This window comes from Phyllostomus discolor, chromosome 13 (genome assembly GCF_004126475.2).
Source record: "Phyllostomus discolor isolate MPI-MPIP mPhyDis1 chromosome 13, mPhyDis1.pri.v3, whole genome shotgun sequence".
NCBI classification, from domain to species: Eukaryota; Metazoa; Chordata; class Mammalia; order Chiroptera; family Phyllostomidae; genus Phyllostomus; species Phyllostomus discolor.
In genome coordinates, this window is record NC_040915.2 from 64756430 (window position 1) to 64774027 (window position 17598).

The following is a 17598-nucleotide window of genomic DNA, read 5'->3' on the forward strand; positions in this document are numbered from 1 at the left end:
CGATCTCGCACCTGGACTATTGCCAGAGCCTCCGGTGGTCTCCCTGCTTTTGCCCTCGCCTCCCCACACTCTCTTCTCAACAGAGCAGTCTGAGGGGTGCTTTTAAAAACTGAAGCCAGATGGCGTCATTGCTCAATCTCAAACAGTCCCAGAGGTAATGACAAAACGCTTGTCATGGTTTAGTGCCCTACATGGTCTGGCCTCCTTAGCTTCCTCCCCGGGTCTCGGCTGCAGCCACTTTGGCCTCTTTGCCGCTCCCCAGACACATCAGGCATGCTCCTGCCTCAGGGCCTTTGCACTTGCCCTTCCCTCTGCCTGGGATGTTCTGCCTCCGTTACCCACAGGGCTCAGTCCTTCGCTTCCCCGGGACACTGCTCAGTGGTCAGCTTCTCGTGGACTGACTGTCTTATTGAAGACTCGCATCCCACTCCCGTACTGCTTCCCTTCCTCCACATTCCTGCCCCTGCTTTTTCTCTAGAGTGCTTGTTCCCATCTTACACATTATTTATTTTATTTGTTTGTTTCAGATTTCCCCACTAGAATGGCAGCTCCATGAAGGCTTAGCTATTTGTCTGTTTTATGTACTGCAGTACCAGTGCCTAGCACACAGAGATATTCAATAAGAAGTATTTGTGTTATGCATACGTGTATATACATCTATAATGAATCTGTAGAATAAATAGTGGTGTCATGGCCTTTAAGAAACACACAATCCAGTAGGAGCTCTGTCTGAAAAGAAATAATGAGCTATGTTGTAAGGAAGCGAGAGCTACAGAGCTGTGCTGGTTCCCGGGGCAGAGTTTCATCTGCCTGGTTGAATGAGGCTGCTCACATCACAGCCCCGACGTCCTGCAGGCAGGGCATGCCGGGAAAACACGGCAGTCCCTGTTGAGAGGACACCACGGCTCCTTGTGACAGGATCCCTCACCGGAGCCAAGACGGGCTCCTGGGAACTGGTGCCCACATATGAGGAGCAGTGCCTCGGTGGGCCTCGGTGGCTGTTCCAACTGGGGACCCCTCCCTGCCCTCCCCAGATCACTCACAGATCCCAGTGGACACTCAGCCCCATGTCTCAGGCGGGAGACATTCCAAGGCTCATGGCTGCTCCTCACAGATGTCAGTGGCGGGGCCTTGCAAGTTGGTGTAATTTCTAATGGCTGATTTTGACAGGACATGTCAGGCTAGCGCTACTTATCCTGGAGCCTAACTGGATCTTGAGGATAAATCTCTTATTTTGATAGCATTTTAAAATAAGTGGCAGCAGTTCATGCATAATTACCTCTGAATTACCTAGGGGATTCATCAGGTTTGATTATAGATGCATAATGAATTTACCGAATTTGCGGGTATTAGGGAGATATTAATTCCATATGAAACCTCACAATTCCTTCATGTGCCATTTGTTTTCATTCCTTCTTTAATAAGGAGCTAATGCGTTTAAATTATTTGTACTTGCACAAGGTCTAGAAGCACCCAGAAGGAATGATGACCCCAGAGCCCCCAGTACTTGGAGAGCTTGGGAGCGAGCGCTGACTGCAGGGAAGGGTTCATAAAGCAGGCGGTGCTGGAGTGTCTCACTTGGGGCGGCAGTAACCGGTCTAATCGTGGCACCTCCATAAACTCGTGGGCAGCCCCCCGGCGAACGTTTCTGAATCCAGGCATTTACAAGGAGGGGGAGGAAGCCACGGCGCCAACTGGGGAATGAGGCAGACAGAGGAGTCTGACCTTATTCTAAACAGAGAAGAGAAGATGAGACGGCGAGGGCTTGTAACTTCTGGGCCGGGGGAAGGCCGGCACGTGTGATCTCTGATCTGTGTACAGCATTCCTTTAAGAAGAACCCACGCTCCCGGGGGACACTGGCAAGCTGGGATTTTGGTTCTGCAGAACGGATGGATGGGCTTCCTTGGACTGGGGCTCTAGTATCTGCGGCCCCTTTGGGTTTTGTATGGGGGGTCGACACCCTTTGGTCAAGGAGCCTGGGCTGGAGTCTCTGTGGGTTGGCGGACAGTACAACTCTCTTCCTTCCTGAGGACACAAGGAGGGACCGAGGGGGCAGGGAACCTGGACCGAGCTCCCCCAGGCAGACCACGGCCATAGTAACTACAGGTTCTGCACCTCAGGCACGCTTCGAGGTCAGGCATAGGGCTAGGCACTTTACACATACCACACTATTTCATCTCCACAATAGCACTATAGCGTAGAGGTTATTATCACCTCTACTCCACAGATCATGCAAGTTACATGGTGGGAGGTCATGTAACTTGCCCACAGCCATCCCGCAATCAGGAAGCAGCAGGGCTGGGACCGTGGGGATGGCGGATCCAAAGGCCTGGATGTAATCACTTCATCACTGTGCATGCGGCCTCCTTATTCCCCGCTGTCTCCCATACCCCAATGCTGCCATTACAAGCCCTTCATTACCACTGCTATTATGACTACCCCAGATGGGGGGCTTGGAAGACCTACTCTTTTTTGAAATTTTCATCTCCAGTTTTCACTCCAAGGGCAATCAGGCAGGCCGGAGGCCTTTAGATTTCCCTCCCTGAGGTCTTATTCTGTGAGACAGAAACAAAAGTGGCTACCTCCCTGTCCCCTACTGCCATTCGGAAGAGCTCCAAGGGGTTAACACAAAAAGAAGTTCTGCTTTTGATGTGACACACGCTTAATTTATATCTGATTAAAAAATAGTCATTCATTCATGCATTCAACAGCGGTATTTGTTAAATGTCTCCCTACACTCTTAATTGGATTTTGTTGGGGGGAAGGGCGAAGGGAGCAGGAATAATAAAGCTTATGCCAGACACCTTGTTTATAATTTCCTTGGGAAGAATATATGCACACACCTGAAAAATTAAGTAAACAAGAGAGTGATTGAATAACTGAGCAGCGGAGAGATGCAGGCAGTGAGCTTTCTACAGTCACACGGAGGAGACAGCACCGGGCTCCTGGCGTGGTCCAGGAGCGCTTCCTGGAGGAAGTGGGATGTGAATTGCTGGTTGAAAGGTGCAAGATGAGCACCGACGGGGAGGCAGAGGGGCACCAGCTGGACACAGTCAGGACGCCATGCTCCCGGCCTCAGCCACTTGCGAGGCATTTGACCTTGGGGGGAATCACTCTCTGGGGCCTCATTGTGTTTGCTGCAAGATGAGAGTGATGATACCTCACAGGGTTGCTATGAAATTCAAATAAGTTGACCGACATGAAACTGCTCTGAAAGTGGCAAGTGCAGCACAGATGCCACCCTGCGCTCGGGAAAAAGCAGCCCCAGGGACCAGCGTTTCATAAACACGCATCTCCAGTGTCATGCTTTGAGTTCTGCTCAAGGTCACCTGGGCACTCAGGCCCCGCTCTGGCCGAGCAGCGTGCAGGTGACATGCTGCCGGCCAGGGCGCAGAGCAGAGCCCATCTGACTCGTGGGAGATGCCAGGTGACAGATGGTTAGATCAAACCTGACCCTGAAGGTTCACTGACTTTCAGGGGGGATCGGGGGACAGTCACCTGGGGATGAGAAGTGGTGAGGGGCAGGGAGGTTCTAGAAGTTTCCCTTGTTTCTTGTGCTGTCAAATGGAAAATGACATCTTGGTTCTATTGTAGTCAGAAAGAGTAGTTGAGAAAGTACCTTTTCAATGCCCGCATGCAGATCCAGGGGACATGCCACATCTTCTTCACACAGGGGACCCACCAGACGCACTCCTGCATACCTGGCCGAAGCCTAGTCACGGAGAGGCCAGAGCCCTCAGTTCAGAGTTCAATGACCTTGACCCTTCCCACCACGGGCCTCCAGTTCCAAGGGGAGCCCAGACACATTAATTCCTACTTTGAGAATCTCTTCGGCTGTTTTTGGATCTCTGTGTTCAGTTTCATCAGGCTAATGAATGAGGGTTCACAGCTTGGATACCTGGGGGGGGCACCTTCTCTACTGGGGGTACTGATTTTATGGCTAAAAGCTGCTCAAGCCTGAGTTTTCTCCTTAGCATCCAGGACCTTCATGAGTCAACCGCAAGGGGGTAGGTCTAGAGTATGAAAAGTGAAAGGAATTTCAAGGAAATAATTCCCTCCTGTCCCTCCCCGCATGCATCTGTCCCTCAGACACTGAGGATGGAGATAGATGTGGCCTTTCTGGGAAGATCTCCACGAAGGAGCTCCCTGTGGGTGCCTTTCCCAGATGAGGCTGTGTCATCTGGACGCCCCCTTGCTTCCAACAGACGCCTTCCGCTTGCACCGCCTAAGGATGCGATGGCCCTGAAACTCCCTTCCGCGTCTGCCTGGAGGGAGATTTTTGCCTGGACCACATGCCTCCAGGTGTCTCCAACTGGACAGCACGTAGCCTGACAGTGTGGAAGGTCTGAGTCCCTCAGAATCACGGACTCTTTGAACTTCAGTGGCACCTGGTGGATGGAACCCTCCATTCCGGTTTCCTCCCACACTGCTTCAGTGTTTTTGATTTTGTTTTAAACCACGAGCTTTTAAAGGATTTGCTTCTTTAAAGCTTTTGCCTACTCTCTCTAAATATTAGTCATTCTGGGCCAGGGGTCTGCCGAGGGCCGTTCACTCACCAGACGTAACTCCTTGGTCTTTCCGGGCCTTGAAAAGACAGCTCAGAATGCCAACTTTTAATTAGGATGGAAGAAGACACTGAGAAGCCTCGCTGGCTCACCCGCTGGGAAAGACTGCCTGACACGAGGGTCTTGCCCACAGTGGACAGTGGCAGGGAGCACATCTCTTCGTGTCGACGGCTGATGATTTGGCAGCTCCGCCGAAGATTTGTGAAAGGGAGAGGAAGGGTGCAGGGCTGGGTTGTGGGAAAAGGGGGACTTGTCCCTGGAGTCAAGATAATTCTTCCTCATGTCAAAGCCTCATTCAGGAGAGCTCTTGCTGTTTCTTGCTTTTTATCTGGGAAGCAATCTGCACAGTATCTCTCAAAATTAGGTCACGCCGGCAAAGGCAGGGGCTTGCCAAGGTGCTAGCTAACGGCCTGAATTCTCGGTGGGTTTGCACAGCCCTCTATTCTGACAAATGGCTTCTTTGTTTCCCTAGAATGTCTGGCCCGCCGAAGCATTCACGCCAGCCTCTCTTTTCCTTTGCCCTTTTACTCCCCCAACAAAGAGCAGAATTTGGAAGGTTACAATCACTTCACTGTCAACTCCAAAGCTCTCCTGCTTTCTATCAAGCTGTTTCACTCCCCACCCAGGGCAGGAAGCTGCTGTGCAATGGCTCTGGGGGCTGGAAGTCACTCTGAGATGTCAGTGGGTCTGCACTTTTTGAGACACGACTGCCCTCCCTGGGTGCCGAGGGTTTCAGCGGGCTGCAGAATCAGGGCACAGTCCTGGTGGCCTGGTCTCCTAGGCTTGTGTGGGCTCAGGTCTCTTCCTGGCAACATGGTGATGGAAATCCCACCCACTCTGCTCAGGTGGGGGTGGGGTGGGAACACCAGCGGCAGCAACGACAAACATTAGCTCTTACCGGATTTTGAGGACAAAATTGACTTTCCGTTCTTTATTTATTTTTGTCCTGGCACTGTTTGTTGCTGACTAAGGTTTCTTCACAATAACACACGGTGGGTGGGGCCGAGGCACAGGCGAGAACAGGTGTTGGGAGCTAATTAGGATCCGTCAGGAGTGGATGGAAATGAGAAGCTGAGCCAGGGAAGTGCTGCGGGCTCCCTGGACTCTGGGACTGCAGACCATCCCGCTCTGCCAAAGGGGGGAAACGGAAGCTGCCTCTGGAACCAGAAACACTGAAGGGGCTCACAGAACTAGGTGTGAAGGTGAGCCAGGTGTGAAGGTGAGCCAGGTGTGAAGGTGAGCCAGGTGTGAAGGGAGCCAGATGTGAAGGTGAGCAAGGTCAGGGCAGCTCTTGAGCTTAGACTCTGAAGTCAGCAAGACCCTTGGCTGCTGCCACTTGTCCCCGTGAGACCTTGGGCTGGTTTCTTACCGTGGTCTCTCTGCTTCTTCATTTGCAAAAAAGGTTGAAAGAAGACAATGTATCCAAATCCCTAGTCTTGAAATTTGCCTTCAGCAAAAGTTATTTATTCTTATGGTTGTTTGGTTATATTTTGAGAAGGCAATACAGGATACTATCATTGGAGTCTTGGGAAAACCTTGAATAATGACTTTCAATCTTTTAATATTAAGTAATAGATTTTTGTTTTCCAGATGAGATTCACATGGAATCTCAACATATAAAATGGGCGTCATGACGTATAAGGCGGCGGGTGGCAGGCGGGGGTTGGGTCCCGGGCCCTGCCTGCTCAGCCTCCCATTGGCTGTCTGTAGAGGCAGGTTGGCTCTTTGGGGACCCCAAGGCTCTGAGGGACCCAATGAGAGAACTGCTGGCTTAGACTACTAGAGAAACATAGCTTGTTTCTGAACACGCAGAGCCCAGCCGAACCCCAGCTCCTGGTCATGTGAACCGAGCACAGCGACCCAGAGGGAAAGGGGCCCGGAGAAGCCTCTGGGGCTGGGGGTGGCGGCGGGACACAGGTCAGCCGGGGAGAGCTGGGGGACTGACGCTCGGGATGTGCTTTTGGGCGTAGGACAGGCAGTGTCTTTTCCCTTTCCTCACCCAGAGTGGGGCAGGAACTGTGGAAATGCATAGCCTGCAAACGGGTTGGGATTACAGTGGAGTAAGGGGTGGAGACAGGGGCACAAAGACAGCCTGTCCCTCTGCCGCCCAGAGCCCTCGAGTGGGCTCTGGGGAGGAGTGAGAATCAGCCGGTTCCCCAGGATGGGCGGGGGCGGAGCTGCCTATGCCAGTGGCGTGGATGCAGGAACCGGTGCTGTGTTTGCTCACGGGAGCGCTCTCCCCGCTCTATGGCTTCCTTCCCTTTGCTTCCTCTTAGTTCTCAGCAGAATTCAAATCTGGCTTCACCTCTATCCACTGACAAAGACAAGAAAATAGCCTGACCAGATCAAGGCCAGCAAAGCCAGCAGACAACCATGAATGATCAGCCCACACAGCCCTTCCCCCGGATGGCCACGAGCCTCACAGAGAAGGTGGGCATCGCCAAGCCGGGGGATGGCTGGTCCCTCCGTGTGTGGCTCACACCGCTTGCCCGTTCCTGGAGGAGTCCAGCAGGCCCCTGCCCTGGTAAGTGCAGCTTTACCACCCCAAGGCGATCACGTATGCTACAGCAATGCACAAAATACGGAGGCATGTTTCACAAGAATGAGGGAACTTTTGACTGAATCAGAAGAATCAGAATCAGAGGAACACCTGCCTCGCTACACACATCAGTGGGTCCACCCACTTCAAGGAGAATGTGCTCTTCGTGCACATTCCTGGACGCGGCGCCTTTGACTCTCCAGGGAAAGTCATAGTGCCAGCTCCCTGAGTGCCCCTGAAGGAAAAGCGCAGATGCCACTGAGGTCCCCACACGCTTTCTGGCCCCCTCAGTCCTCATCGTGGGGCTGGGGGTGACTCGGGGAGGCACCTTGCAGTTTTCATGACCCACCCGTGTCTCAGTAATGAATGTTCACCACCACGGTGCCCTCATTTAGCCTAATAACTTCATAAGGTAATATTTGACGTGTGCTAAGTATCTGATTAAACAACATAAAGTATTTGACCTATTGATCTTTCATAGCTCGCCAGCCCTCCGTTCCTGGATACACTTTAATTACTGACTTGGAGAGCTTTCCTGAATGGGATTTGCATCTCATTAAGACCCTTTCTTTGTCTTTCGGGCCACACAGTCAAACGCTTTCTGGTTTTGTTGCCTCTGAGCCTCCTGCTTCTTTCCTGCTTCTCCACCAGACCCTCAAGACTTACAACATGTGGTTCATCCACAGGAGTAGGGGCCTTTAAGAGTCCAGAGATCCTGCTGCTTATTTTAGAAAGTTGATGAGCTCATGAACAACTGGACTCCCTACCTCATCCACTCTGACTTCTGGAGCATGGGAAATTTTCCAGAGCGCAGCCCCTTTCCAGGCGGCTGGTCACAGCTGCTGGGTCGACCTCAGCCCTGTATCTCACAAGGGGAGTAAGCCAGTGGCCATCCATCAGGATGAGCACAGAAAGCCATTTCTGCTGGCCAATTAGTTAGCTAATTGCTCTCATCTGAACCACCTCTTAGAAAACTACAGAAAATCATATTTTTTCTCTCTCTCTTGCCTGCAAGGCTATTGACACGAATGCTCATAATAATGATGTGATTTACATGTTCTTTCCTTCAAGAATCTCCAGCATGCTGGGTTTGTTTATTTTTTTCTCTTATTTTAAAATTAGTTCTACAAAGACTGAGCTGGCTTCCCTGTGGGTCCTCCTAAAATGAGAGTAACACCCAGAGAATGAAGGGGAGTCAATGAGAAAATTCTTGCTGGGTACGTACAGTAATGCTGGCCCCTAGTAAGTGCTCAATAAACAGCAGTGGCTATTATTGCCGTATCATCTAAGGAGGCTCTGTGGCTTGTGGGTCGGCCTTGTATTCTGGGCATGGTCAGGCTGGGGAGGAAGTACACTGGCTCAGGTATCTGGACGCTGTGCCCAACTCACCTGGTAAAGGTTGTCCCTCCTGGCCCATGACGAGTCAGGCTTGCACTGAAGTGAGTGGTTTGTGCAGCAAAAGGCCCTGAAACATCTATGTTCATCTCCGCTCTAGTCGCTGCCCCAAATCAGAGGAGAAGCAGAGACAAAATGCTCTTGAACAGTGGTTTTCAGCAGGTGTCTCCCAAAGGGTGGTGTGCTTGACAGCAACGCAAATTCGAGAAGCCACCCCTGACGTCTGAACTAGAACTTCTGTGAGGAGGCCCCAGGCATCTGCGATGAAAATGAGCTCCCTGGGCGATTCTTAGATTCAGCAAGATTTGAGAACCACTCCCACCACGTGGGCTCCTTTCCCTCAACAGCTTGCAACGAACTTCCAAGAAAGGCTGGAGATTGTGAGGTGCTCACTCTGCAGGCGCATCTGATAGGCTCCCCATCCCAGGTGGCACTCTGGTTTTGAAGGGTGGCCGCCGAGAAGGGCCACCATGAAGGGACAACTGTGCAGCCTGCAGAGAGAGCACCAAGGGCTACCTCCTACATTTCTGCCTGCATCTGGGGCAGATCGTGGGCACCCTGGGGCATCAGGGCAAAGTGGGGCCCTGGTGGGAAGGGACCCACCAGGGTCCACAAAAGTCCCGACCAGAGGTCCATGGCCCTCTGTATCGCCTGCGTTACAGTTTACACTCTCTAGGGGGCGCTTTAAACTCCAGGCTGGCTTCCCTCTGTTCCTCAGGAGGTAGCTGTGACGCTGGCTCCCACTTCCAAACGGTGCTGCCCCAGAGAAGGCAAACTCAGACGTCCCCAGCACCTGGCCGCTGGAGGAGGACGGGCCGCCACACTCCCCACACACTCTCACTGCGCGGCGGCACCACCGCGCCTGTTCCACGGCCACCAGAAGTGATTTCCAGATAACCTGCCGTTTTAGATGATCTGCGCCGCTGCTCGCCTCCACGAGCAAGGCTAACTGAGAACTGACTGTGTGTGCTGGACCATTTCCCGGATCGGAGCCCAGTGCCTGGGTGGTAAGAACTCCCGAGAGAGCCACGCACGTGGCTGGAAACGGGACGTTTGCGCCCACTGGAGGAGGAGCAAACTTTAAAAAAATGGCTTGACTATTCCCAGGCCCGAGAGAGCAGTCTTGTTCGGCCTGCCAGGCCGATCGCCGAGGCAGCGACCATAAAACCGTCCCCCAACTAGAACAGGGACTGGCTCCGAGAAGGAGGAGGCTCGGTTAGTGAAGGACGAAGCCATTCCGAGAACCGGTCAAAGACGCCGTGGGATTTGCCCTGGGCTGCAGGTGAACGCCGTCTGGGGAGCTGCAGAGAGCACGGAGGTCGGGCAAACGGCCGGCTTTGCTTCCACACGGAAAGGACGAGACAGAGGCCGGGCGGTGGGGGGGGGGGGGGGGGGCCGGCGGAGGTGGTGCGAAGCCCGGTAACAGGCCTGGGAGGAGCCGCCTCCGTAGACACCCAGGCGCTAGAGGCAGTGCTGGCGTGTGCGCGTCGCAGCATCTCTCTCTGCCACTGAACGTCTTGTGAAACGCCCCAAGTGGATCTCAACACCACAACATACATACTAGGGAAGAAAAAAAAAAAGAGGAACGGCACCAAGTTGTGACTGCCTTCTGGTAGCTGTGTTTGGATGGTATCATTTTTCTCGGGCATCAGCTCCCAAATGGCGCCGACGCCGACTCTCAGAGTAAACGGGGGTCAGCAGCGGGTCAGGCCTCCTGCGGATCTGAGGAGTGGTGTTTCTGTGTGTCCTGTTTATCACAGGAGCGCAGACTCCACTGCCAGGCAGGCTCGTGCGCTGCCTGCTGCCAGAAGAACGTCCCCGACCACTTTCACAATTCCGTGTTCTGTCCCTAATGCTGCCCAGACCTGAATCGCCGAATCGCTGGGGCTGGGAGGCAGTGGAGGGAGGTGGCCCCTTCCTCAGGAGGGTGGGAAAGCCTACACCTGGGGTCAGCGTGAACCCCCGGTCTTTGCCGAGGGTCCTCTCTCAGCCAGAGACCCTGCTGGCTGCCCATCGGGAGCCCCTGGGAGAGCATGAAAAACACGGGTCCCTGGACCCCACCTTCAGTGACTCTGATGTCATTGGTCTGAGGTGGCCCCAGTGTCTGCGAGTTTTACAAGTTCCCAGGAGCGCCCGTGTGCAGCCGTGAGGAAGCTCGAGCGAACACTTCCGCTGGGACCTGTGTCAGACAGGAAGCCCCGAGTCACCTCTTGGAGTGGGGGCCAAAGGCCGCCTCCGCACTGCGCTCCTGTTCCTTACAGGACGCTGGGCGGTGGAGGGCCATGGGTGCGGAGTGGGGAGTCGGCGTGTGGGTCAGAGGCAAGAGGGGAAGGGAGGAACTCGGGGAGTCAAAAGCCTGTTGAGGGGAGAGAAGTAAGATTGACTTCCCCTGAATGGTGTTTTTGCAACCAGGTCTCAGAGGTGAAAGCTATGCTCATTATCCACCCCCACGCCCCGAAAAGCATCATCGCCTGGGAAGTTTGGTGTTCGCGTCCTCCGCCACGGGCGGGTCAGGACACCGGTGGAGAGTAGCATGAGAAACTAAAAGTGGAAAACACACCCCTCTGACAAAGAGCCATCGCCACAACAGCCGTAAACGACTTCGGGGAATCTGCCCACCGGCCACCAAAGAAACCAGGAGAGGGGCAGGCGCCTTGGAGAACGTGGTGGTGTCAGAAATGGTGGAGCAGAGTGTGCGGCACAACAAGGAAGGGACTTCTGGGTCGGGAGGTAAGAAGAGACCGGAGCGTCACCTGCTTCCAGTGCATTCTCGGCCGCAGGCTCTGTGAGCCGTCCAGCAGGCAGCGCTCTGCTTCCAAAGTTGTCTCTTGCTTTCTTTGCTCCCTGTTCTTACTTACTTCCTTCTACTCAGAACAGGAGCCAGGGATCCAGGACCTCTCCCCAGCGAGGTGCTGTGGGAGAGCCGACGTCAGGGCACTGCTCAGGTGTGGCCCTGCGAGGAGCAGTGGGAGGGGAGGGTGTGCCCACCCTCGGCGTGGGTGAGGGCCCCGGGGGTGGGTGAAGACCCAAGGAGTGCATGAGGCACAGTGGGAGGGGCTGTGGGGGAAGCTCCATATCACACGTGCCTTGCACAAGACAAAACCACTGCCCGCTTCTCTCCTTTAACTCCTGGTTCCCCCAGGGCGGTGCCAGTTTCTTCTACACAGGGACAGGTTGAACTGCTTGTCACGATTCAAACATCTTATGGGATCGAATGCGTTCGGTTCCTCAGGAAGCTGGTTTCCTGGGGAAGTGGGGAGTGACCTGCCAGGTCTGCCCCTCAGATGTCCACCTCTGAACTCTTGCTCCGACTCCATGCTCCCTTTGGAGCTCCCTGGTCACCCCTGCCTGCGGAGCCTGCTCTGACTATAAGCGTGGGTGAGCCGCTGCCGTCCTACTCAGCTCCAGGGTCAGGCTCTGGGAGAAAACGTGAGGGTCGCTGGCCTGGAGATCGGAGAGACTTTGCTGAGAGCGCGTGTGCATTTGAGCCGGCACCAGGGAAATCAACCAGACCCTGCCAAGTGTGGGAATTCTGCATGGCAACCTAATGAAGGCTTAGTTTTTCATTACAAATTCCATTAATACTGGAGCTGTTTAGAGCACATTGCGTGGGAATATCCATAATGTACCTTCTACCCTCTCTGACCGACCTCAGAGGGAGGCTGCACACTTTTGCTGGGCCATTTGCATTTTTGCCCTCATTGTGGTCATCCTCCCCAGCACCTATTATACACGGCGGGCAAAGCACACACAGAATCACGCAGGTCCTGCCACGCATGGTCCGATGCAACGGGCAGGGAACGAATAAAAGAAGAGGAGCACGGGGGTGGAGAGAGAAGTACGGTGCAGCCTCAGGCAGCGGCTGCACTTTTTCAGCCCAGAGAGAGCCTCTCCCTCTCCCCACTGCCGACTCCAAGTGCCACTGGGCTGGCGCGGTCCCACAGGGAGGGGAGGCACGGGTCTCGCGGGGCTGAAGGGAGTGACAGCGCTCAGGCCTCAGCCTCAGGAGGGCATTCCTGCATCAGAGCATCCTCACCCCTACTAGCTCTGCGGGGCCCTTTGGACACCCTCAGGGCAGTCATCTCTCGGAGGCGCCTCCTGTTGCTCCCCGGGCTGTGGGACACCTGGGGAATCCGGGCAACAGAGGCTGCTTCGATGACACCTTGCTCAGCAGCATCCCGTTCATCCTCAGCTGCAGCTCCATGAAACTGCTTCCCAGTCCACGGGCACCGTGTGCCTGTAGACCGGACTGTCCTCCCTGCCTCACCCGCAGGCCCCTGGACCTCGTCCCTCGGTGTCGCCGCCCTGTCCCCTCCAGGCAGAGTGACCTCTGATCTTACTCTAGGCCTCCCCAGCCTTCCAGGTCCTTTATCATGTTATGACAACTTGGGTGTGTGTCTCTTCTCCCCTTCACACTGTGACTAGAGTATGAACATGTACCTCCTCACCCATGGGTACATTTACTGATTTTAGAGAGAGGATGGGGTGGGGAGATGGGGGGGAGAGAGAGCAAGCTATTGTTTGCCTCTGGAACGCACCCAGAACAGGGATCAAACCCGCAACCTAAGTGTGTGCTCTGACCAGGGATCAAACCCGCAACCTTTTGGTGTTCAGGACGATGCTCCAACCAACTGGCCACCCAACCGGGGGAGAGAGACCCTATTTTATTCAGTTTGTATCCTCTAGGTTAAGTGCAGGGTAAGTCACATAGTAGTTTCTTGTAAAACGTTGTCAAAATGTAAACTTCCCTGCCCTTCTCTGGGTGGAGCCTCATCACTTACTGACAAACCGGCCAACGTATGAGACCATCCGAGCCCGGCTCTTGAGGTTTGCGGACGGTCTGTGGGGGGTGGCACGGCGCACTCCGTCTGTCCCACACGTGCGGCTTGCCTCGCCCCGCCCCCCCCAGCGGCTGCCAGCTCTCAGGGAAACATTCTCCTACAAGATGACTTAAAAGAAGCTGCAGTACGGCGAGCAGTTCCTGGCCAGGGACGCATTCCAGGAGACAGGTCAGTAGGAACGCCATCAGTGCCAGTGGTGGGGAGCGAGAGTGTGCAGGCACGCCACAGGGTTCGGGGCCTTCAACTCTGTGCATCCGTGTCTTTGTAAAATGGAGACTGGAATGGAACCTATCGGCCTGGGCTGTCACAGGAGGTGCTTTAGATAAAGGGGTTTGGAATGGTTTGGACTCATGCCGTGGAAGTATCAGCTATCGTTTCTGTTGTTACCATTTAATTAGAGTTCCTGGTTTGGGATGACTTGGGTATTTTTGTTTTGAAAGGCTGCTCACAAGGGTCTGACATACCCTCTTGGTTTACAACCATTTGTCTTCTGCTTTACAGAAGCTGAGGGAACTGAGTCAATAGTAAATGAGTAGAGTAGGTTGTTGGTTAACTGGGTTAACACTGGAATCCAGTTCTCCCTGGCAAGTTATTTCAAGCTGTCCTGCTGTCCTCCTTCTCACTGTCTCTCTCAGGGACAGCCCCCAGTGCCACCTCCCGTCCGCACCGGCTCCTCTGCCTGCAGGGCTGAGGGTGGGCAGGGAAGTGTGTGAATGCAGGGGGCAGGGAAAGAGGAAGCTACATGCGCAATCCACCCCCAAGGTAACCAGCTCCTGAGAAAGGTGGGCCTGCCATCCTGAGAGCTCCTTGGGTTTACCAGGAAGGGAAAAAAAAAATCTAATGAAAAGAAAGTTACAGCAATAAGCAATAGGTTATTGCTTATTGAGCAATAACCTATTTCCTTCCCTTAGAAACAATGAAGAGACATGTTTCTCAGTTCTGCGGCCCAAGGAAAACAACCTCAGTGATTTGCTGCCCGGTTACCAGTCTCTGTATCATTCTGCTTATTTTCTCGATGCGTGATATTCACCTTAGGGCTGAACACAGCTCTCTCTTCCTCTCTGGTGAGGTTTTTGCTTTTCTCATTTTTATTTGTACTGGCTGTGAGGTTTTTCATCAGAAGAAATAAACGGGACCGTGTTCCCAAGGAGCCAACCACGGAGCTTATCGATGAGTGATGCTGGTGTGGGAATTGTACCTTGGGTTTGGAAGGGGACAGATCTGTTGAAAGATTCCTGGGGACGGAGGGGACCTGACCGAGAGTCTCAGGGTCAGGGTCCCCAAGTCTGGAGAGATGCAGATCCTGACGCTGATCCTAGGGAACACTGGAGTGACAAGGACACTTGTTGAACAGGCAGTTTCGCTTGCCAAAGCTCTGCATCGTTTGGTAACAGTGGCAAATTGTAGCCGTGGGAAATTGTAACCCACCCCACCATTCTTTTGACATTGTGTCTCTAAGTGCGGACTCTGACTAACATGTAGCTTGTAGATGAACAGCATGTTTGTATGAGAATCCTAGGAACTAGCTTCAAAAGATACAGACTCCAGCTTTGAGGCATCTCAGCTCCGGGAAATTCGCAGACCTTCAACCTCAGAGCCAGGATGGTGTGAAGCCGGGGTGACCACACCAGGATGATGCACAGCGGATGGTCAGTTGCCTTATTGGACTGGACTGTGCTCATCTGCACACAGAGAACTTTTCCATGCCTTCTCTTGGTCTCTTTGTGCTGCTCCCCTCTCCCGGCTTATAAAAACCCCTGCCTCCACTGAGATGGGGAGATGGGCTTTGAGACGTGAGTCCCCCATCCTCCAGGTGGCCGGCATCTGAACATAAACCACTTTCCTTTCCATCAGCACCTGCCTCTTGAGCATTGGCTTTTGTAGCGGCAGGCAGCTGGACCTGATTTAGGTTATAATTTTGTCCAATTTATTTCAGGGGAAGATATTACTTCGGATTAAAAAACAAAGGGGAAAAAAAGCTCCAGATGACTTCATGACGTTGGACAAAGAATCTCAGTGAAATAACTGAAAGTTTAGAGTTACAGGAAATAATATAAAAAAAAAGCAATCAGAGAATAAGCCTCTAATGAATTCAATCACGGCAAAAGTCCATTTCCATTCCCTTGAATTCTAGACAAACAATTTTCCTTCGCAAATATCTTTCAGAAGTACTGTATGCACAGGTTGGATATTAAGTTGCTTGACAAACACTGCAGATCAAAACTGCCTGCCTGGAAGTGGCTGCTGGAACGACAATGTGGTTTTGGAGGGAGCGGGGCTGTTTGCACTCGGGTGTCGCTTACGTGTTTAATGGAGTTTTGCAGAAGAAAATTGCCTGGGAAACAGAGGGTTTTCAAGGAGGAAGTTTCGACTCCCAGGGTGAGGTGGAGGAAAGACTGGGAAAGAGACCAGTGCAGCCCCTTCACCCCGTCTTCCCGGGAGGGTCGTGCGTGGTGACAGTGACTTCTCCTTTGCCCTGATCGGACTCCACAACTCACCTGAGGCCGTGCCTCTGCTCCCAGGTGGAACCTCGACCCCAGCTGGCCCCGTGGAACATCCTGCTGCCTGGGCTCTGAGACCCTCTGGGGGCCTTGTTTGGGATACTCACAGCGAACATTCTGAGGAGTGTGTGAGTGCGCGTGTGGGGGGGGGGCACTGCTTTGGGGAACACATGGGGTCCCGGTATGTGGGGGAACCTCCTCCCTGTGGCAGGGGTACCGGGAACCCGTGGACACTGCCCGAGGGGCCGAAGGTGCTGGGCCTGGCAGGTCTGGGAGGCAGGCGTTTCCTGGTCTTGGGACACAGCAGCTGAGACCCGGAACCCCTGCGTCCTGGAGAGAAACCCCGAAGCTGCTTCCCTCCAGGGTGTGGGGCAGCACTGCCTGGTGACAGTCTGGGGTGACCATGGTTATTGGGAATCTTGTCTCTGCACACCCTCGGCACCCGAGGAGAGGCTGAGAGCAGAACCCTCTGTTAGAGAGAGAGAGGCCGAGACTCCCTCTCGCCAGCATGCTTTCCTTTCCCCACTGGCTGGCTGGCTGGCTGTCCCAGCCTGGGAGCTGCCCTGGGGGAGGAAGAGCCCCACCTGTGGGACCTGGGGAGTGTGGTGGCCTTCCCTCCTGTCCTTGTCCTCCTCACTAGTTTCTGCCCACGTGCCCGGGACGACAGAAGACCCTTCTCCGTTTTCATTACGGCTGAGAGTCAGCCCATAATGTGCCATTTGCCATCTCTATAAAGAGCTGTTGGCAGGCCATTTGTTTTTTTTTTTTTAATTTAATTCCCCCAGGTGGCTCACCTGGCTTCTAACAACTTTCAGGTCCATTTGCAATCCCCAGCCCTGAGTGTTCAGCTGAGAATGTATTCCTGTGGGCTCTTGGTTATACCATAGGGTTAACGAAAATTCCAACCTGCCCTTCCTGTCCAGGAATCAGTGAGAGCGCCCTGGAGGAAACGGGGGCAGGGGTCCAGTGATTCAGGGGGATGCTGTGAAGTCTTTTTTTTTCTGATCCTCACCCTAGGATATGTTTTACTGATTGAGAGAGAGAGAGAGAGAGAGAGAGAGAGAGAGAGAGAGAAAGAGAGAGAGAGGAACAATATGTTGTCTCCTGGACATACCCGGACCTGAGATCGAATCCAGAACATTTTGGTGTATGGGACAACACTCCAACCAACTGAGCCGCCTGGCCAGGGTGACACCCTGAAGTTTTATTCCATTCCAACTCCTGGCATAAAGGTTTACAGTGCAGAGTGAACCGAAGAAATCGCCACCACCCCACTCGCCTGCTCTCTGCTCTGCTTCTGTGGCCCGTGGGCCTCTCCTTTGGCTCCGGCAAGACTTCCCTGTGTTGACGACGATGGGCAGCCACTGGACCCACTGCCCAGGGGAAGGAAGAGGGGCCTCTGGATCCAGGGTCCTGGCCTGAGGCGAGCTTCCCCCAGTGACGTCAAACGCTTACCAGGTCCTTCTCCTTGCCCGGGCACTTGCCTCTCTCACTTCCTGATTTTGGACCATCTCTTCCAGGAAACTTCCCCTCTTGAACCCCATCTACTTTTAACCCACAAGCACATTATGGAACGTTTCCATATCTTTAGTTAATTATTGTAAAAGCCGTGCCTATCAAAGGGCTTCTGTGTTACCTGTGGGTGCTTGGACTTTTAACTCCTGTTCAGAATTAATCTGTCTTTTCCAGCACCAGGTACAGGTCTCAGGGCACATGCTGAACCCTTGCTGTTCTGGGGCTGGCTGAGTCAGGCCCT

At 53.6% G+C, this 17598-nt stretch overlaps 1 protein-coding gene and 1 long non-coding RNA gene across 3 annotated transcripts in view; both read right to left on the minus strand.

Moving 5' to 3' along the window:
* The window catches only part of KIRREL3 (kirre like nephrin family adhesion molecule 3), a 503419-nt gene that overhangs the window by 185840 nt on the left and 299981 nt on the right, over positions 1 to 17598 (minus strand). The window lies entirely within an intron of this gene.
* On the minus strand, positions 3569 to 15609 carry LOC118497938. Its single transcript, XR_004900458.1, has 3 exons — positions 14734 to 15609; positions 10171 to 10175; positions 3569 to 3579 (listed from the first exon to the last, which is right to left on the minus strand). It is a non-coding gene; the product is annotated as an uncharacterized LOC118497938 (long non-coding RNA).